Raw genomic sequence first — 23,478 nt, 5'->3', positions numbered from 1 at the left:
ACTGAGCAACTACACAATACTCTGAAGAGTGAGGTGATTGACAAATGATACACCATGGCACATCATCATTCATATTAACAGAACTTTTTTGCAAAGGATCTGGTGTACCCTTGTCTTTTATATTTTAGATTTGGCTAGGAATTGGCTTACCATCCTTCCACTGAGTGGTATAAGGGTAATTCTACATTCTAGGTTTTCTATTGAAGTTATTATTGTTCACTAGGGATTTCTCACCAACATTTGGTTTATATGCATTGAAAGTAGTTGGGTTCATCTTTTTTAACAAGTCCAACACCTAACCTATTGTGGGTTCTTCAGTCTTCTTTCCTACAGGGTTTTATCAACTTCTTTCTTATTGTTATTTTTTGGACTGAACAACTTTGGATCATCTCTCCTACCTAGCTTGCTAGATGCTTTCCTATTATTTTCAATATTCACTGCAACCTTATAAGCATCCCTCAAAGGTTTAGGATCTTTATCCCTTAACTGGAAAGCCATCTTCCTATCAAAAGCATTGAAATAGGTTGTAAGGAAAACATCTTCATTCAACCTCATGACTTGGAACTTTGTACATACCCTTTTGGAATCTTAAATTGAAATCAAATTTAGACTCATTAGGATTCTTCTTGATGTTATTGAATTCATTTAACATGAACCCAACATTAGTATTATCTCCATATTGTTCTTTGAACAACTTCTCCAAATCACTCCATGAACTAATGTTGTCATCAGGTAACCTCTTGAACAAATATCTTGTATCCTCAATAAGTGAATGAACAAATAACTTCATCACCACATCCTCATGTTCAACTTCATCGTCATTTAGCATATCTATAAAAAATCTTAACTACTTTTCACCAATAACAACATTATTTCCAGAGAACTTGACAACTTTATCTCTTAAATTAAAAGATATAGGATGTGGAGCACTAGAAATACACTCAAATGATTTTTTTTTTTATTTTTCCATGTAGATAGGTTTCTTCTAAAAACTAGCAACATTTGAGGTGCTTGCTACATTGGCTTGGTTAAGAACAATACTTTGAGATTGTTGAGGTTCGACAAAGGGGGCTTGATTACTAATGGTGGAGGATGAAGTAGGGGTAGATTGAGATATTCCCTGAGTTGGAATTACTGGACCACTAGTTGGTACAGGAGTTGTAGATGGGGTAGATAGGTTTAGCCATAAAGCTAATGCAAAATTAGACTTAATGAACTGGATTTTCCTCCTAGTTTTTGTGGCTTGGGCTTCATTTTCAACCTTCTCGAGTTCTTTTGCAAGATCTTCTTTCTCTTTCCTAACCTTTTCTAGAGCTAGATCTAATTTAGACATTGGGGGTTTATAGATATATTAGTTGTTTCTTGGGGCTCATTTATTTGAATTCCTATAGCCTTGCCTTTTCCTTTGTCTACCTAATTGACAATGAGTTCTACTTGGTTATTCTGGATAGGCTTGTAGGGCTGAACCTAGAAAATAATAGGTTCTTGTTTTTGGCTTATGAGTTTTTCTTGCTGTTAAACCTTGGCTCTCAAGCTATCTACATCTCCAAAGACATCAGCATGAAGGACTAAAGTTATTTCTTCTAACTTCTTGTTTTGTTCTTTTAGGGAAACTATCCTTCTAAGCAGATTATCTCTTTCAACAAGGGCCTCTAGGGTGGCTTGCTCTCTTTCCTTTTCTAAATGAGTATGCTTGGCCTCTTCCTTAGCAACCCATTTCTTCAAAACTCCCATCTATGATTGTACTTCTTTATAATCTGCAAAAGTGGCTTCTAAATTAGTAGGATCATCCAAGTCTATAAGATTAATTTCCATGTATGGAATAGCTTTGGGATTAAAAGGATCCCCAAATACACTCTTGAGTCCTAGCTTATGATTCATCTTAGCTATTAGATCTAGCCTAGGGGATGCATTCCATATTGGTGACATATCTTTTTCTTGATATGTTCTTTCATCTAGTAGTGGGGTGCTAAATATGCCTCCTAAAAGTCTTATGGTTTTGGATTCAGAGTTGAGTGGAGAGGATTCTCTCCCTATCACTAGTTGGTATTGAGAATTGATTGACACACTACCTCTTGGTTTCTAGCTAGGATTTGGTTCTACATTTTTCTTATTTAGGTTCTTCCTACCACCCTAAGGTAAATCAATATACATTGGTACATTAGGATTGGCTCTTGCGTAAGCTCTTGTGTTATTTCTCTTGTCATCCATATTTTTTATTTATCAAATCAGCACTAACTTCAAAACCTTGATTGAGTCACCACCCTATTCCATGAAAATATTACAACAATGAAAAGTACTCCCAACTTTAAGTGTAATGCCCCGCCCAGGGATCCAAAGAATTTTACTAAGTTTGCCAAACAATCTTTTTTTTTAAAACATGAAAGTAAAACCATTCATAACATTTGCGGAAGTAATAGAAACAATTCAAATGAAAGTAAACATAACATACATTACAGTTACATTCTTTAAAGATCTCTTAACATTGAATTACATCTAAATTAACCATTCATCTAACATCATATCGTTATGAAATAAAAATGATACATCCAATATTCCTAAACAATATACAAGTGTCCTTTTAGTAATTACATTTTAGATTGCTCAATCATCCTCTGTACATGTTACAAGGTATGAAAAGCTTGAAAGAATAAACATCCATGTAAATAAAGTACATCATCATCCAATACTAATCCATGATGCAATAACATAATGAAACCATAAACCATACCATATATCACGAACATAATAAACTAAGTGCGCGGTTCCTCCCAACTGTTAATAGCATCATTAGACCATCATGGATCATAGCCATCCCTTCATGCATAACATTCCAAGGCACCGAAGAGATCATCAGTATTATCATAGTAGGAATGTCACTCCTAAAAATATCCTACTAACATGAAAAGTAAAGCATAGGATACCATCATCTAACATATGAAAATTATCAATATAAGAAACATACTAGTAAAACACATCCATCATAAGGTATATCATCAATCATAATGATCCAAGAACAGAATGAAGATAAATACCAACCAAGAAAGCATCAGCCATGGTGTCTCAAACGGATCTCAAATGATAAGAGTGAAAAATACACTACCACCCGACTACGTGGAACCTAAGTGGACCACTCCCACCGTGCTAAGGAGATAATCTCAAGTCCCAAACAGGCTATCAAAATCACATAGCATAAATACTCTCTAAGTCCAAGAGTCCTAAAAGTATACTACTCAAAGGTTCCAACACAAAAAAATTGACATCTAAATCCTAGAGGCACACAATGACATGTAGGAAACCTACTATGCAAGCGGGAAAGTGTCATCACAATTATCACGTACAAGTTACCCTGGCAGTTAGCTAAACTCCATGGGTCCATACTGATCTCATGCGGCCACTAGTATCCTCTCATACTGACGAGGCATACTACAGAATGAATGGTCACAACCATGCATTCTCACTACTCCCATCCTAGCCTGCACAAGCACTCAAGGCATGGGCGAGAACATCAAAAAAATTATCTTTTTAGGTTCATTTAATCCCCATTTAGTGTGTAAATGTTATCACTTATTAACAAAACTTATAATGGGTTACCCTAGCAGCCACTTAAGGCCTTGGCCCCCATTGCAAGCCACTTCTCGACACTACAAGTACATTACCTACCCTAAGCTCATGGAATCATAAATTACCACAGTCCTATACAAGTGACTGTAAAAAAAAATTCAAAATATAATCCATAAAAAGAATAATCAAATATCCTCAATATAAGTATCAAATATCCATATTAAGAATCATCAAATCTCCAAGATAAGAATCATCAAATCTTCATGAGCATCTGAAAACCATCCATAGAAAATCATGACCACAACAGTTCTCTATTGGCAACTGAAGGCATCGCTAATAATCATAAGTATAAATTGGTACTCAATAACCAAAATGTATCTCAAAATAAATCACAATATCCATTTGTTCTCAACAAGCAACCAAGAATATCTCAAAATCATACTGATCGATGACTCAAAAAATGATTAGCTCAAGTGTCTCATATACATACATCTTAGCTTCACACATGCAGGCTGATGAACTAATACAAATATTTCATAGAGCATACGATCACATTACCATGGTTGGGCTTATAAAGATCGAGACCAAATAAGATCAACATGCCAACACATTTCATAACCTTCAAGCCTTTGGTAACAACCTAGGACTGATCAACACTAGTTAACCCAAAACCCAAAATAAGAAGCATATAGAATACACGATGCAAACAAATATTTTGGTTTACTAAAATTCACATAGTTGAATAATGTGTAGGGGTTTCTAGTTTCCTGTTTGCAAGTATACTTTCAAGTGTCTTAAGTTTCATCTTTTGACCTACAAGTCAACCCATTTTCTTTGATAGCATTATCCCTAGAATAACTTAAAAAATTTTACTCATTAAATCATTTACTAAGATCCATAGTACTAATTGGATAACTCTTCCTTAATGTTACTTCAACTTTCTAACATAATCAAAAATCATTATTCATTTATAAAAGAACCAATTATCAATCTTCGAATAAGAAAAAGATAACTTTATTTATCTCAATCCACTAACATAGGTACACCATCCATGACCTATTAACATCTTATTAGTTTTCAATTAGAAACTTAATTAAGTATTACTAAAGTTAAGCTTTTTAATTTAATCGCCATCATCATTGAGAACCATATAATATCTAAAGTCATAATTCAAGTCATAAGAATAAGACTTATCAACTTGATATCGATACTTTTACAATCTCGTTAAAAGAATTATATAAATTAAATCTACATTACTTAAATTAATTTAAATCTAATTAACTCTCATTAATTGATTTAATTAATAATTACATAATCATAGCAATGTTCCAATTAATATCAGTTGACTAATAACTAACTAGAATTCTGTAAGTTAAAAGTCAACTATAATTCAATACTCAAATGATCATATTAATAATTCAATAATAATAACTTGTTAATATTTATTAACAAGCTATATTGAAAATCTTAATAATAATCTTGTAACATCCATATTCATCTTACTAATATTTTCTTAACAATTTCGTATTAATGATAATCATTTCAAGTTAAAACTCTATCGCATAATATAATTATATTGACAACTCAATGAATATCAATTGATTAACATCAATTATAACCCAAATCCAAGAATTAATATCTTTTGCAAAACTTTAATCAGTAAATAACCTCTTCTAGATTAACTCTATTGGATTAACCATTTATACTATTATTTATTAATAGTTTGTAAGACTCAACAAATATTAATAAATAATAACTCATCAAAACTATTATTAATCGATTTAGAGAACTTTACATAAGCTTCATTAGCTAACTCTTAATACCATTAAGGTCTATCAATAACTTAGTTAATAATCTATAACGTATTAATAATACCATAGTAATTCAAATTATAACAATGTTATAACAGTGACTCAATGTCAATTAAATCTTAATCCATTATCATTAAAGTCTCCTCATTTAAAAAGGTAATATAAAATTACCATTTCTAAATTATTTAATATATATTAGATAGTATTTAATATATATTATAAAAATTCCACTCTATAAACTATATTAAAATCTCTTTTCTTTAATTTTCTGTCATTTAAAAATCCATTTATCTAGATTGACTAATAATTAATTACACTTCTTCTACTATTAACTAATCTTAATTAAATTTGATTTAATTAGATTAGATAATCAACCATATAAAACAAATACATATTAATAAGATTCTAATAAGGGAAGATTGCAATAATATCTTTAATTCATTCTACGCTTTGATATATTATTTTTGTGAAGTTTAAGTATAAAGAACTCTTGGTTATGAGAAATGGAGAAATATTTGTCCTTGAAAAAAATAGTCTCAGTATGACAGCCATATCTCCCTAATGAACCGTTGGATCGGGCTGAAATTAAAATATGTTGGAGAGGGCCTCGTTGCACCACTTCTGACTGGAGCGATCGAACAAATTCAATCACAATAAAAAGTTATGTATGACTGAGTTCGGGTCTATCCAAAGGGCAGCGACAGGACAATTTGTGATGAATTAAGAACTTTCTCTTTAAATAATTGTTCTCTAAATTTATCCAATAATTTCACTAATGGATTTGGCCATAAATCTTGAAACCACTTTTAAATCTATTTCAATTTGATTCTAATTCGACCCCAAACCCGTTTAGATCTAATTTTTTCCTTAATTGGATCTAGGGTTTTTTTATTGTTCTCTTCTCAACCAATAAAATATCTAGATTCCAACTTAATTATAGATTCAATCACAAAGAGTATTTAGACACATATAACAGACATGATGAAAATAGGAAGAGAAAGAGTGCAAAGAGAATATGCAAATATCACGAGTGCACCTGGACACTGATGCTAATCTGTCATGCCTCAGAAGTCCATAGAGAATCCCTTCCTTCTCCATCACTGCAATTCCTCCATGACCCAAGCCAACCAAATCCTCCAAGTGACTAGAAGTGCTAGAAGAAGCATAAGAGTATGTAGAAATATATGAGCATGTAAAAGCAGATGAGATTTTCAAATGCATGTAAGCTTTGAAGCTTCCATTTTAGCTTGAAGCTTATAGCTTCCATTAAGCTTGTCCAAACACACTAGGAGAGCCTCAATTTAAAGGCCTCTAAGATGCATCTAGAGTGTCTCTAGAAACAACTAGAACATAAGTATGACAACCAAGCATGGGTCTTCTCCAACCTTGTAGATGAGTCTTAAGGTTGTAAACACCATGTGCTCAAATAAAATGCTAACTTCTTAGTGTAAACAACTAGTGCATTCTTAGAGTGCAAACTTCAGTGTTGTCTACATGACAACTCCCGATAATTTGCCAACTCCTATGTGAGAAAATATTAAAATAATGCACAATAATTAATTTAATATTTACTTTTACTCTTTCCAATATAATTAATTTATTTATTAAATCTCATGCAGTAACTTTAATAATTTCACTTTTCAATCTTAGTATATTTATATTTTAATCACATGAAATCTAAAATCTTTTAATAATTTAAAATATATTTTCCACTTTTAAATTTCATTTTTCAAAACTTTATTGATAAAATATTTATTAGCTTTAATAATAATATTATTTAAACATTTATTTAAAAATGAGCTCCAAATATATTATTATTAAAATAAATATTGTCACATTCCAAATTTAAACTTTTAACTTTTATTTTCAAATTTAATTATTTTATTAAATTAATTTCTCAATTAATTAAATAAAATAAATATTAAAATACCATATTAATTTTTCATTAAATTAAAGCATTAATTAAATCTTTTAATTAGGCTTAATTAATAAAAAATACATCAAAGGCTCATAAAATAAAATACGAAAATCTCATCATAGCCAAAATACATACAAAATCAAACCAAGGGTTAATATCACGAATTATGTTATCCAACATATTCGGAGGGTACTTAACTCGGATACTTGTCCTAATTTTTTAATTAGAAAAAATGGCTTAAAGGGTTGGGATTTGGATTTGAGAATTTATCTCTCCTCTCTTATCATTAAGAGAATGTGATAGGGTACGCTCATCCTGGCAATTCAGGGAAGTCGATACCTGGTACCTGTAACCTACATAAAAACCACACATGTGCAAGCACAATATACTAAACTAAATAGGCAATGGTAGGAAGTGGTGCATCGTTTAGATCCCGACTAGCAGGTGACTACGACTCCCTTCCTTAACCACATCAGACACGCCATACAAAAGCAAACACACAAAGCAAACATGCACACCATACACATGCGAGTATGGGGTAAGTATCAATAAGAAAACACATATGATAATAAATCATCTTACTAATCATCATTAATAACTGAAAGCAATGTAATAATCATCATCAATATTTGCAAACACTAAAAATAATCATCATACATACATGAAATGCAAAATCTAAGTAATCTCATCACATAATAAACTGAATCCATAGCATAATATCATATAATCTCAAAAGAATGTTGCTAACCAACAACATAAAACTAGCTCTAAAAGAGTTTAGCAATGATAACAAAAAATGAACTAGGGGCAGGCACTACATCCACCCCCCCTGGGATTAGGCTTACTCCTAAAAGCCTACAAGCATGAGAAACTAAGATACTCACTATGTGGGTTCCATTGATCCCTTTTTCTCTATAGGGAAACATGATTCTACTGAAGGTATTACTACACTCTTAGAGCAATATGATTCTAGTTTAATGGTAAATCGAAAACCATATTGATCCAATATCATTCATTTAACAACTACTGAAATAGATCCCCTAATATATTCTAAACAAGAGCAAATTAATGCTTGCGAAGATAATCAAGGGCATACTACCTTGAAACATAGATACAAGATACATGTTTTGCAACTAGAATGAGTTTCAATTTTTAATTTTTCCCATGTTTAGGTTTAGTAAAATTTTTAGTTTTAAAAGCTAAGTATTGAAGTATGAAAAATATGCAAGTAACAGTTTTAAGTTCTGTTTCAGTTCACCTAGTTTCAAGTTTCAATTTGAAAGAGATACATATGATAGTTCAAAGTTTCATTTTATTCAACTAGTTAATAACTAGTAGCATTTCAATATACCCAGAGCTCCCAATGTTGAAACTCGGGCTCTGATACCAAATGTAATGCCCCACCAAGGGATCTAAAGAATTTCACTAAGTATGCCAAACAATCTTTTTTTTTAAACATGAAAGTAAAACCATTCATAACATTTGCGGAAGCAATAACAATTCAAATGAAAGTAAACATAACATATATAACAGTTACATTCTTTAAAGATCTCTTAACGTTGAATTACATCTAAATTAACCATTCATCTAACATCATATCATTATGAAATAACGATGATATGACCAATGTTCCTAAACAATATACAAGTGTCCTTTTAGTAATTACATTTTAGATTGCTCAATCATCCTCTGTACATGTTACAAGGTATGAAAAGCTTGAAAGAATAAACATCCATGTAAATAAAGTACATCATCATCCAATACTAATCCATGATGCAATAACATAATGATACCATAAACCATACCATATATCACAAACATAATAAACTAAGTGTATGGTTCCTCCCAACTGTTAATAGCATCATTAGACCATTGTGGATCCTAGCCATCCCTTCGTGTGTAACATTCTAAGGCACCGAAGAGATCATCAATATTATCATAGTAGGAATGTCACTCCTAAAAATATTCTACTAACATGTAAAGTAAAGCATAGGATACCATCATCTAACATATGCAAATTATCAATATAAGAAACATACTAGTAAAACACATCCATCATAAGGTATATCATCAATCATAATGATCCAAGAATAGAATGAAGATAAATACCAACTAAGAAAGCATCAGCCATGGTGTCTCGGACGGATCTCAAATGATAAGAGTAAAAAATACACTACCACCCGACCACGTGGAACCTAAGTGGTCCACTCCCACCGTGCTAAGGAGATAATCTCAAGTCCCAAATAGGCTATCAAAATCACATAGCATAAATACTCTCTAAGTCCAAGAATCTTAAAAGTATACTACTCAAAGGTTCCAACACACACAAAATCGACATCTAAATCCCAAAGGCACACAATGACATGTAGGAAACCTACTATGCAAGCGAAAAAGTGTCATCGCAATTATCACGTACAAGTTACCCTGGCAGTAAGCTAAACTCCACGGGTCCATACTGATCTCATGCGGCTACTAGTATCCTCTCATACTGAGGAGGCATACTACAGAATGCACGGTCACAACCATGCATTCTCACTACTCCCATCCTAGTTTGTACAATCACTCAAAGCATGGGCGAGAACATAAAAAAAATTATCTTTTTAGGTTCATTTAATCCCCATTTAGTGTGTAAATGTTATCACTTATTAACAAAACTTACAATGAGTTACCCTGGCAACCACTTAGGGCCCCGACCCCCATTGCAAGCCACTTCTTGACACTACAAGTAGATTACCTACCCTAAGCTCATGGAATCATAAATCACCACAGTCCTGTACAAGCGATTGTAAAAAAAAATCCAAAAGATAATCCATAAAAAGAATCATCAAATATCCACAATATAAGTATCAAATATCCATATTAAGAATCATCAAATCTCCAAGATAAGAATCATCAAATCTCCATGAGCATCTAAAAAGCATCCATAGAAAATCATGACCACAACAGTTCTCTATTGGCAACTGAAGGCATCACTGATAATCATAAGTATCAATTGGTTCTCAATAACCAAAATGAATCTCAAAATAAATTACAATATCCATTGGTTCTCAACAAGCAACCAAGAATATCTCAAAATCATATTGATTGAAGACTCCAAAATGGTTGAGTCAAATATGTCACAACATGAAATCATCAAAAAATAAACCAACATTTCAGTCCCATCATGGCAACTAAAAAATAATCCAAGGATAACTGATCGATGACTCAAAAAATGATTAGCTCAAGTGTCTCATATACATACATTTCAGCTTCACACATGAAGGCTGATGAACTAATACAAACATTTCATAGAGCATACGATCACATTACCATGGTTGGGCTAATAAAGATCGAGACCAAATAAGATCAACATGCCAACACATCTCATAACCCTCGAGCCTTTGGTAACAACCTAGGACTGGTCAACACTAGTTAACCCAAAACTCAAAATAAGAAGCATATAGAATACACGATGCAAACACATGTTTTGGTTTACTAAAATTCACATAGTTGAATAATGTGTAGGGGTTTCTAGTTTCCTATTTGCAAGTATACTTTCAAGTGTCTTAAGTTTCATCTTTTGACCTACAAGTCAACCCATTTTCCCCGATAGCACTATCCTTAGAATAACTTAAAGAATTTTACTCATTAAATCATTTACTAAGATCTATAGTACTAATTGGATAACTCTTCCTTAATGTTACTTCAACTTTTCAACATAATCAAAGATCATTATTCATTTATAAAAGAACCAATTATTAATCTTCGAATAAGAAAAAGATAACTTTATTTATCTCAATCCACTAACATAGGTACACCATCCATGACCTATTAACATCTTATTAGTTTTCAATTAAAAACTTAATTAAGTATTACTAAAGCTAAGCTTTTTAATTTAATCGCCATCATCATTGACAACCATATAATATCTAAAGTCATAATTTAAGTCATAAGAATAAGACCTATCAACTTGATATCAATACTTTTACAATCTCGTTAAGAGAATTATATCAATTAAATCTCCATTACTTTACTTAATTTAAATTTAATTAACTCTGATTAATTGATTTAATTAATAATTACATAATCATAGCAATCTTCCAATTAATATTGTATATGAGAAATATGTTAGCAAGTAATACTAATCTATTCAAAAACAAAAGCATTAACTAGCATATAAACCATAACATAAATGAGAGACTAAAGAGGAAACTCCAATTGGAAATGTGAGCCAAATGAATGGACTCTCCCAATAGGATTTAGCTCCTTGCTTGGTAGATGGGTCTAAGGATTGGGATGTATGCTTAAGGTTTCCAAAAACTAGCTTCAATGGAGATGGAAAATGGCACATTGGTAGCTTTGTGAGCTCTCAATTTGGCATCATAAGGGTATGGTTGATGGATTTTGGCTCTCAAAAGGGCATTATAACTTTAACTCCAAGATTTGTGATGAAATGGCTTGGGAGGGGATTCAATTTATAGGCTAAGGGCTTGAGGGATGGAGGGCTAAGATGAAAGGAAAGATGAAAGCTTAACAAGGGCTAGGATGCACTCAAAAGGGAGCACATGGATTGTACTTGTTTAGCACCAATTAGGGAGTGACACATGTCACAAGGTGAGTGGATGGAGAAAAGGGGAAGGATGAGTCAACAAAAGAGGCTCAAAGGATAATATCTTCATAAAGACCCTTCATTATGACTTGTAAGAGCTTGTAAGAGTCTTTATGGCTTTTGTAAGAGCATTCATTGTTGGGTGGTTGGGATATTTTGGAAGGAGTTGAGATTGTTGACATTCCTTGGCTTAGGAAAGTCTTAAGCTTGCTTAGGGAATGTGACAACATTAGGGGGTGGATTAGGCTTGGGTTTAGGATTAGATTAGGGATGTTAGAGATTTGCAAGTGGATGGCATTCATGAGGGTGGGTGAGTTAGTGGCTAAGCTTGGTTAGTATGGGTGGATGGGGTGGATTAGGCTAAAAGGAGGATTTAGGATAGGTTAGGGGTTATTAGATTTGAGGATTTTATTTATCAAATAGGTTTATTTAATAAATGAGGATTTTGGATTTAGATAGAAGAATAGGATTTAATTGATAAATAATAGGTTATTTGATTTATCAATTAGGACTATAGATGATTAATTAAATTAACCAGCTAGGGGATGACAAAGGATTAATTAAATAGGAATTTAATTAATGATGTCTTTAGAGATAACTAAATAGGATTACCAAAGCAATGTAATCAAATTTAGGTGTCTACATTTTTCCCCTCTTTGACACAGTGTTGAGACAACACTATTTCAAAGAAGTTCAAATAAAGATGACACGAGGAAGATATTTTAGCAACGAGGTTGCCCCAGTCTCGGATAAGAAGAGGAGAGACTAGACTTAGATGATGCCCCCTCAAGAAGGCGGCGGGGAGAGAAATGAGGCTTGATGACTTCTTGAAAAGTACAAGAAATTGAGATGAGATAAGACACAGGTTGGCAAAGAGAAGGGGCTGAATTAGCTCAAACTCTCACTACAGGAGGATGATAAAGGGAAATGAGGGGCACAAGATTAAAGCAAGCTTAAGACTTTCTAGGATTGGGGAGAGGATGGATGAGCGGGGCACTATAAAATAAATCCATGGTAGGGAGATGGATGATGGGATGATAGAGCTGATGCAATAGGATTTCAAAGAGTCAGATTGGTAGAAGATGGGTTTTGAAGATCCCTAAGACTAGGATTGTGGATCTCGAAAGATGAGGCTTGGTGGATTGATTGGATTGGTGGATCCCTAAGACTAGGATTGTGGATCCCTAAAGCTAAGAGTGATGATTGATTCAAAGAGATACAGTTGCACAAGCTGGAGAAGGAGAGATAGATGTTGGAGATGGATGGGGGATAACGGAGATAAAGGGATTCCATTGAAGCTTTTTGAGTGGGGGGATACTTCAAAGAGAAGTACCACCATGTAGTTGAGCACTAGATTTTCTATAGGACTGATGGTTAATTGCCAAGGTTACCAAGAACATCAAGGCCTTTTCACCAATTGTCTAGAGGACTGACAAACCGACTCAAAAAAAACACGCAAGGATTGCTCCAGTATCACACATGAATCTCAGAGGAAGCAGCATGGAACCAACACTAGGTAACCCACAAGAAGAAAAGAAAAATAAATAAAAGACATGATCAAGACCTTACACTCTGAGTTCCCCATTTGCAGCATACCATGATATGGAAGATCGTGGTAACTTTGAGGAGGGAACAAAAGGATTGTTTGGAAAAGATACTGGAAGACCCAAAAGGGAAGATTCCAAATCAAAAGAAAGAAAAAATCCAAAAGAGAACAGTTTGCCAACGATATGGGTAGGACGAGGTACTAATGGACCAAGATCAGATATGAGAAAAGCTATATCTTGCAAGGATCTATCAGAGAGCACCTAAGCTGATGGATCTGGATGAGTGATGCATCTGACAAGATGAACTAAGAAAGATAACACTTTGGTGATAGGTGATCTAGCTAAAGGATGCATTGGAATAGCTAACCAAGGGTTGTGCGATGTGTACAAGATGTTGATCAAGGAGGAACTGACATGAAAGCTGGATAGATACAATGGTACTAAGCTAAAGAGGATGTACAAGCTGACAAACCAAGATATGTTACAAATGTACATGGTTGTTCATGTTTGGGTTTTATGAGATGGAAATGTTTGTGAACAATGGGATGTCTATAATAGGTGATAGGTGGATAGGTAGATGGTTTGCAAAAAGCTTAAGTGAAAATGGGGTTTTGTGTGTGCATGTGATAGTATACAAGCTAGGATACAAGATTATTTACAGGCTGGAATATGGTACAAACTTTGCACAAGATTCGAATATACAAGGTATGGTACAAGATTTACAAGGTATAATACAAGCTTTGGTACAAGACTTTACAAGCTAAGGTACAAGATTTCACAAGCTGTATAGGAGGTATTTACAAGCTTCATCAGATTTTGGATATTTGGTTGGAACACCAGGGGAAAAGCAGGTGTGTTTATGGGATGGTGGGTGGATGGATGAGGGATAGGATAGTGATACATAATGGATTAGTCTTAGTACACAAGGTGCCTGAATTACCAGGTTTTCACCAAAGTACCTATCCAAGGCGCTTGAATTGCCAAGTTTTCACCATTGGACACTTATTTTTCTTTACTATTTTTTTGTATATTTCAAAAGCTGGGTATACCAAGGATCTTCAAGCATAGAACTTCTTGAGATGAATGATGTTAGTAGGATCATTCAAGAGTTCTCCTTCCAGTGTAGATAGCTAATAGGCTCCAGAGCCAAAGGAAGCAGTGACAACATAAGGACCAAGCCATGTAGGTTCAAACTTGCCTTTCTTTTCTCGATCTGCTTGGACTTTCATGTTTTTTTTGAGGACCATGTCACTTGGCTGAAAGTTTCATGGAAGCACCTTCTTGTTGAAATTCCTTTTGAGACGAGTTTGATAGACTGTGAGATGATCATAGGCCGATTGTCTCTTCTCATCTAAGAGATCTAGCTGGGTGAGCCGAGCTACTTTGTATTCTTCATCTGATATTTGTCCTCGCAAAGATATGCGTAGTGAGGGAAGTTTAACTTCTATAGGTAATACTGCTTCGACACGATAGACTAAGGAGTATGGAGTTGTTCCTGTGGATGTACGAAAGGAAGTTCGATAGGCCCATAGGGCTGGATTTATTTGTAGGTGCCAATCATGGCTGAAATCATTGACAACTTTCTTTAGAATTTTGAGGAGGGTTTTGTTAGTTGCCTCTGCCTGGCCATTACCTTGTGGGAAATAGAGGCTAGAAAAGTGGTGATGGATGCAAAGGGAAGTGCATAATTCTTCCATGTTGAGATTTTCAAAGTTACCTTCGTGGTCATTGAAGATGGTGGATGGGATGCCGAAGCGGCAAACAATGTGGTACAAGATGAACTTAGAGACCTGAACTCCTGTAGCTAAGACTAGGGGGACTGCTTCCACCCATTTAGTGAAATAGTCTGTAGTTGTTATTATCCATTTATGTCCATCAGATGACAAAGCTGTGATAGTTCCAACTAGATCAAGGCCCCAACAAGCGAAAGGCCAGGGTGGTGCAATAGGCTGTAGATCTTGTGCTGGAGCATGCACAAGATTTGCATACTGCTAACATGGGAGACACTTTCTGAAAAAGTCACAGGAGTCTTCTTCAATGGTAGGCCAATAGTAGCCTGCTCTAAGGATTTGTCACGCTAGGAAAATATCACTCGTGTGGGCACCGCAAAGTCCAGAGTGTACTTCCTTTAACACCATCGCGGCCTCGTTTTGGTCTAAACATCGAGAGAGAGTATCGTGATAACCCCGATGATATAGGGTATTGGCTATGATAACATAGCGGGATAATTTTTGGATGAGGTTTTGGCATTGGGTACGTGTGAGGTGAGGGGATATGATACCATCATTAAGGTAAGTGTGAATCTCATGGTACCAAGGGGATTGGGGACCAACCAATATACAAACATGGTCTGAATCCTCATTTGCATAGGTGGGTGTGAGGAGCTATTCCACTAAAAACTCATACTATGTAGCTGCTTGGGGAATTTCCAAGAGTGAGCCTATAGTAGCCATAGCATCGACTACTTTATTCTGTATTCAAGGCACTTGTGTAAACTAAAGCTTTGTAAAATGTTGGGTCAGCTGATCAACTAGCTCTTTGTAGGGTAATAGCTTTTCATCTTTGGTTTGATATTCATTTAGGACTTTCTTGATGATGAGCTGAGAATTGCCAAAGATTTGTAACTCGGTGATGTTCCATTTGGCTGCTATCTTTAATCCTGCTATGAGAGCCTCATATTCTAATATATTGTTGGTACTAGGGAATTTTACCTTGAAGGCTTTTGGAATATAATTTCCTTGAGGTGTGACCAAAAATATTCCTGCCCCTGATCCATGAGATGTGTATGAGCCATCAAAATAAAGTTTCCATGGGGGTTGTTCTTCAATTAGGCAGATATGCTCATCTGAAAATTTGGTGAGCAAAGGATATGCATCTACTAGAGGTGCATCAGCTAGGTGATATGCTATAGCTTGCCCTTTGATTGCCTTTTTGTCCACATACTAGATGTCAAATTTGCTAAGGAGCATAACCCATTTGGCCAAACGGCCTGTAAGTGCTGTTCTGGAGAGCATATACCTGAGAGGGTCAATCTTGGAGACTTGTTGGATGGTATGACTTAGCATGTAATGGCAAAGCTTTTGAGTTGAGAAAACAACTGTCAAACAAGCTTTTTCCATAGGAGTGTAATTGAGTTCATAACCAACTAGGGTTCTACTGATGTAGTAGATGGCTCTTTCTCTACTGTAGTCATCAAGTTGTGCTAGAAGTGCCCCTAGGGCAGTAGGTGTTGCTGATATGTACAAAATCAGGGGACGACCAGGAACTGGTGGAACCAAGATAGGGGGATTGATGAGATACTGCTTGAGATGGTCAAAGCTGTGCTGACATAAAGGATCCCACTTGAAGTTCTCATCCTTCTTCAGTAAATGTGAAAATGGTGTACACTTATTTGCAAGCTGGGAGATGAAGCGTCGAACAGATTGGAGCTTTCCTTGAAGAGAGCAAAGCTGTCGTAGTGTCTGGGGAGGAGGCATGTCTAAGATAGCCTTGACCTTCTTGGGGTCAATCTCTATACCTTGTTTAGAAACTATGAAGCCTAGAAGCTTGCCAGATGTGACCCCAAAGACACATTTCTTGGGATTCAGCATGAGATGATATTTGGCTAACCTATGAAAGACTTTCTCCAGGTCAGAAAGATGATCGATGAAGGTATGAGACTTGACCAAGATATCATCCACATAATCCTCCAAAATGCTATGGATGAGATCATGAAAAATAGCTGTCATAGCTCTTTGATAGGTAGCCCTAGCATTCTTTAGGCCAAAAGGCATCATGTTGTAGCAAAAGGTTCCCCAAGGGGTAGTGAATGTTGTCTTATGCTGATCCTCTTCTGCAATCTTGATTTGATTATACCCAGAAAATCCATCCATGAGGGACAAAATTTCATGTCCAACTGTAAGGTCTACAATCATATCTATGTTGGGCAAGGGAAAATCATCTTTTGGACAAGCTTTGTTAAGATCTCTGAAATTAGTGCAGATTCTGATGTCACCAGAAGGCTTAGTGACGGGGACCATGTTGGAGATCCACTCTGAATAGTCAATAGGTCAGATAACCTTAGCAGCAAACATTCTTTCTAATTTAGCTTTGACAAATAATGCCACCTTGGGGTGCATTTTTATAAGCTTTTGTCTAATGGGCTTGATCTTTGGATCGACTGCAAGATGATGAACTACAAGCTTTGGATCAAGCCCTGGCATGTCCTGATATGACCATGCAAATTGACCAATGTTCTCTCTTAAAACCTCAAAGAGGAGGTCAGCTTAGTCCTGTGATAGGGATGTAGCAATGTGAACAAGCCTAGGGATCTCTAAAGAACCGATGTTGACTTCTCTAGTATCCTCAATTAGAATAGAAGATATCTCTGGTCGATTATCTTGAGGAGGTAATGCTAAATCCTCATGTTCTTCTTGTGGCTCTGGATTTCCTTGCTGAGGGGTTCTCTTCCCTACTTTAGCTAGTCTCAGATTCACCTTAGTTCCAGTTTTGGGTGTATCAGAACCAGGTTGGGGATTTTCTCCAAAATACCCCTTGGAATCTAGCTTGTAGATATAGGCAGAATCTGGCTTTGTTTTCTTGTGAGGAGTTTCAGCTCCCATGAATCTTAGAAATGCTTCCTCTGATGTGAACTCATCAATGTGTATGACACTTGGTTGGTCTCAATCTATGAGTTGTGGATGGGTGAGTGGTAGGTCAATGAGGTGGATGGATAGTTCTTAGAGAATAGAGTCTCCGAGGGAGATTTGGTCTAGGATATCATCGTAGGCTCTCTTTTCAACTTCCTCAGGAATGTCTTCAATTTTGACAAGGTTACGGTGAATGTTCAAAAAAGCGTGATCATTCTCATTGGTGCCCTCAGTTGTGGGTATGCCAAAGCCAAGACTTGACTTCGATTCCCACTTGTGTGCATCGATGGGGCACTGCATGCCTCTTTCTTTTGGTCCTAGACCACCACCTTAACAGTTCCATTTTTCAGTGATGAGCATATGTTCTTGGGGATACTTTTGGCTGAAGTGATCAAGGCATGCTTGATTTCTTTGAGGTGGATCCTTATGTAACCAATTGTTGATATCCAGAGTGAGCTCCTCATGAAGAAGGATTTTTGAGGATACAAAGGTTGTTGGGCCAAACTGTTTGTATCGAGGAGGTGGAATCTCCTTAGCTTTGTGATATGTCAGTCTTCCATGGGCATGTGGATCAAGTGGGAGTGGCTCGACAGCAAATGCATCTGACAGACTATACTCTCCACAGCCTTTGTTATTGATCTTCATGGTAGACAGGGTAGAGGCGATGATGGTTTTTGGATCATTACAAGTGTGGGATGAGCTGGCGATGGATGTACCGATATCAATTCCAGGGCAATGGTTTGTATATGAAGCTTCAACCGCATTGCAGTAAGCAAAGGGTTCTGGATCGGAATGGATGGTTACCTCAGTACCTTGATGCAGAAATTTGATGCACTGATGGTAAGTGGATGGAACGGGTTTCATGGAATGAATCCATGGGTGACCGAGGAGGATGTTAAATGGTAGGTTTAGATCAATAACATGGCAGAGTATTTCTTGGATGAACTACCCAACCTTGATTGGTAGCAAAATAGTTCCTTCTGTGGTTCTTTCCAAGTTGTCATACGCTTTGATGGTGATAACCTCACTGATGATATCTGCCTCAATATACCCAGCTTGTTTTATAAATTTTAGGGTGCAAATATTCAAGGCTGATCCATTATCTATCATTACCCTTTTCATGTAAAAATTGGATACCATGATGGCTATGCAAAACGGAAGGGTGTGATCTGGCTCGACCATGGGTATGTTGATGGGTTTGAATGATAGGGCGCATGAGGAGGATAGGTGTCCAACGAGATTACAAAAATCAGTAGCATTGATATCTGAAGGGACACGGGATTCTATGAGAGCACTGTCAAGGATGTTCTTGTACACAAGCCTAGTGTGAAGAAGGTCTAAAATGGAGATTTGGGCTGGCATGTTCCCAAGGTGTTCCAAGATATTATACTGGCTTTTTGATGGAGCTGATGGTGCTGGTGAAACTAGTGGGCCTGCGATGTTAAATCAAGCTCTTCAAGTGGTGACTGCACACTCATTTTTTGGTCCTTGGATATTGATAACATTGACAGAAGGTTCTTCCTCGGATATACAACCTATAAGGCTACCATAGTCTATATAGGATGAAGTGTGGTCATTGTTCTTCCCATGCTATTGGTTTGGCTGACGGTTGTTGGTGTTGTTGTTGTTGGTTTGGATATGTGTTTTTCCAAGATTTTGGTTGTGGTGTGGAGGAAAAGCATTTTGATAGATCTGTAAGCCTGCATTGGGAGAGGGTTGGGCACCAACAGTGATTTCCTTTTGATCAATGAGATCCTACACATAATCTTTCAGTTTCATGCATCTGAGGGTAGTGTGACCTTTTACCCTATGAAATTTGCAGTACTCATTATCTTTGTACCATGCAGCTTTAGATTGGCTTGGGTCAATTTGCTGGGTAGGAGGAAATTTGATGAAGTTTTCCTTGACTAATTTTTCAAAAATGACATCCAATGGCTCACCAAGGGGTGTATAGTTTCTAGGGGTAGGTTGGAATTTGGGCTTTTGTCCTGCAGCTACATTGATGGCATTAGCTTGATTGCTAGACCCTTGGAAGTTGGGTCTTGGATTGTGGTTTTGATAGCTTTGGTTATTCTGTTGTTGGTAGTTGATAGCTTATTGATTGTTTGGTTGATATGGTGGGTTTTACTGGTTGTGAGAAGGACCAATAATATTCACATGGCTGGTGTCAGTGATGCCATCTGTTGCAACGTGCTTATTTTTGTTCCAATATCTAGACTTGTCATTGGAATGTGATTGATTTTGGTTGGCTTCCTTGTAAATCTTGACCACACCATCTTTAATGAGTCCTTTCTCAAGGATCATTCCTTTCTCTTTGATATCTTTATAGGTCTACAAATAGTTCATGGTCATGTGGTGAGCCAAGCTAGGATGGGCATTATCAATAAACATTTTCACCACATGGCGCTCTGGCAAGGTGCAGGATATGCGGGTGGTAAGGTTTTGCCATCTTTGCAGGTATTCAACAAGGCTTTCTCCAACTTTTTTCTTAGTGTGGACAAGGTCAACTATTGATAGCTCTATTTCAACAAGATGGGCATATTGGGCTACGAATGCCTTAGATAATTCAGCAAAGCTTTTAATTGTGCCATAGGGGATTCTATAAAACCATTCAAGAGCTGCTCTAGCCAAGCTTTTGGGAAAAAGGTGCAAGAGGAAGACATCATTGTATGCTACGTCCTGGCAGTGCATGTAATATTCTTTGATATGTGTGACAAGGTCTCCTTTTCATTTGAATTTGTCAAATTTGGGTACCTCAAAGTGTTTGGGAAATGGTGTCATGGTAATGGCTTTGTCAAATGGATAAGGAAACACATTCTCAAACCTAAATGTCTTCAGATCATTCCCTTCTTGGATGGCTTTCAGAGCTATCTTCATTTGCTCCCATTCTAAATTGATAGGTGATGGCTGGAGTGCCCCCAATGTAGGAGTGCCTTGAGGTAGGTATGCGCTAGATGGGGACACTAAATATGGATGGCTGTGAGAGATTTGCTGATAGGAATTGTACATTATTTGGGCAACTGCATGGTGGATGACAGGTTGTTGAGGGGGAGGTGGCACATATTGCTGCACGTGTTGTGAGGCTTGTTGTTGATATGGGATTTGAGGTTGGGATTGAGGAACATAAGGTGGCTGTGGGATAAATGAATGGCTTTGTGGAGGTAAGGTGTAAGGTGGTTGTGAAGCTTGGGGAAAGGATCAGGGGGCTTGTGGGGTTTGACCAAGGTATGTGGGTTGTGCCCCCATTTGGGATGGTACGTAAAAATAATTGGTGGTTGGCTGGGTTGGTGGATTACCTCCTAGAAGTGGCATTGAAAAGTAGTTGGTAATAGGAGGTAATGGATTAGTTGGTGGTGGAGGTGGTGGGAATTGAAAGCTTGGGAATGGAACTGATGGGGTTTGATAGCTTGGTGGTTGGATTTGGAAGCTTGGTAGAGTGGTGGCAAGAGTTGAGGTCACTTGGAAGCTTGGCAAAAAATTGGCAGTAGCTTGTGGGATTTGATAGCTTTGTGGAGTGAGGGTAGTAGCTTGTGGATTTGTGGCTGATGGTATTGAGCTCCCAAGACCTAATGGAAATGATAGGATTGTGCTTTGGGTTGTGGTGAATAAGCTGGGGATGATGAAAGGTTGATTACTTGGCCCCATGGGTGGCATCCCTGTTGTATATTGTTGAGGTTGGCCAAAGATGCTAGCACTGATTTGGGAGATGGGTGGATTTGGAAGGTTGGGTTGGGAAGCAGCAACAACAATAGTGAAGGGGGTGAATGATGAGGTGTTTTGGGTGAAGGGGGTTTGGGATGGAGAGGTATGAACCAAGGATGGAGTGGTGGTGGCTGGGTTGGCTTGTGCCATGGAGATTTCAACTTGGGTGGATGATGGTATGTTTGGGTCTGTTGGATCATATGGATTGGCCGGAGGCTCTTCTTTTGGCATATATTGAGGATAATTTGGATCATGAGAGCCGATGGGTGGTGGTAGCTGCCCAAAAAATGTGTGAGATGGATCTAATAATAGAAGGGGTCTTCCAAAGTCAAAGGTTCCTACATTGTCCCTTCAAAAATTAGCCATGATTGTCTCTTTGTTCTTGTCTATAATGGCATTTACTAATACTACATTTTCTGGTTGGTTCATGAAAGCTTCAATGTCAGTAGATGATGACATAGCTTTCTTTGGGCTGAAGGTCGGCTGAGTGCTCAAGGGGGGTGAAGTTGTTCGATCCAAATGATAGGGCTCCATTGTTTCTTTCTTCTTGGCTAAGCGAGTGACGGGTGGCATGAAAAATGCTCCTAGGGATGAGATGCAATAATGTTGATGGATGCAAAAGGGGGAAGGCTTCTCTATGCAAATGATTTCCTAGGTTGAGGCAAAGCTATATGAAAAAACCTAAGGAGGATTGGGTTGGAGATTCTAACTTCAAAGATATGTTTTCAAAGCACGAAAGGTCTGCTTTCCTATGTGCAAGCTTGATGGTGATTGTTTCAACTTAAGGATAGACTGATGATCCTTTAGGAAGAACACGAGATTGACGACTTGTGGATCCCAACCTTTAGCTCAAGGTGATGAGGGATAACAAGTGACAAAGCTAGATTACCCTAGACAAAGCTCTGTCAAAAGGATAACCGTGGTGAGATTGATGGATTTGGAAGATTTTAGGAATGGAAAACTTTTGGCAAAAGTGACAACAATTTTGAAGGCTTGGATGTGAGGTTTTGATTGCTGGCTAGATGGTTTGGTTCTAAATGAGATGAATGAGTTAATAATGCTTAAGAGGATAACCTAAAATGGCTAGCTTTTCTACAAAGATGACTTCTAAAGTGAAGCTTATCCAAGAAGATGTGGAGAAACAAGGGGGTCTAATCATAGAAATCATGCCTAGTTGGTAAGGCATAAGTAGGATTAACTCTTAGATTTTGGCTAAATTTGATGGTGCACTCTAACCAAGCCTCTTGAAGGGCTTTGTCAGCAGTTTTTTCCTCTGCTTTATGGAGTTTGGCAATTCGAGGACTTGGTGTTAGTTCCTTTCTCTTGGCTGAAAGTTCTTGGTATGCCTAAGATGGATTGAGTTTAACTTTGTGGAACTTCTGTTTGGGTTTGGGTTGCTCTGACATGAATTCTTGAATCTGCTTAGTTTTGAGAGACCTCAATTATTTTGCTTCAACTTGTTCAACTTCTGGGATAGGCAATGACTACGCTAAGTGTGCCCTAAGCTAGGATTGACCAAGTTTGGCAAACATGCATTCAATAAGTAAAAGACCAAGCAATAGATAGAAACAACTAGATAAAAGTTTTGATTCCCAGGATGTGATACTTGCGCCAAGGAGTGTGTGTGTTCTACAAATGTTTTGATCAGTCACTTCAAATACATTAACATCCTAGACGGTTGTCTATAAGGCTGACAGTTGGTTTAGCTAGGGAGTCCTCG

The sequence above is a fragment of the Cupressus sempervirens genome, chromosome 9 (genome assembly GCF_028749045.1).
Source record: "Cupressus sempervirens isolate cs-2001-9-10 chromosome 9, ASM2874904v1, whole genome shotgun sequence".
NCBI classification, from domain to species: Eukaryota; Viridiplantae; Streptophyta; class Pinopsida; order Cupressales; family Cupressaceae; genus Cupressus; species Cupressus sempervirens.
Note: the sequence above shows the minus strand (reverse complement) of the source record.